Below are 205 nucleotides of genomic sequence, written 5' to 3'. Positions count from 1 at the left end.
TCATCCTATCCTCATCCTCATCCTCATCCTATCCTCATCCTCATCCTCATCCTATCCCCATTCTCATCATAATCCTCATCCTCATCCTCATCCTATGCTCATCCCTATCCTATCCTCATCCTCATGCTCATCCTCATCCTCATCCTCATCCTATCCTCATCCTCTTCCTCATCCTCTTCCTCATCCTATCCTCATCTTCATCCTA

This window comes from Lupinus angustifolius, chromosome LG06, assembly GCF_001865875.1.
Source record: "Lupinus angustifolius cultivar Tanjil chromosome LG06, LupAngTanjil_v1.0, whole genome shotgun sequence".
Lineage (NCBI taxonomy): Eukaryota > Viridiplantae > Streptophyta > Magnoliopsida > Fabales > Fabaceae > Lupinus > Lupinus angustifolius.
This window is presented reverse-complemented; position numbering follows the sequence as displayed.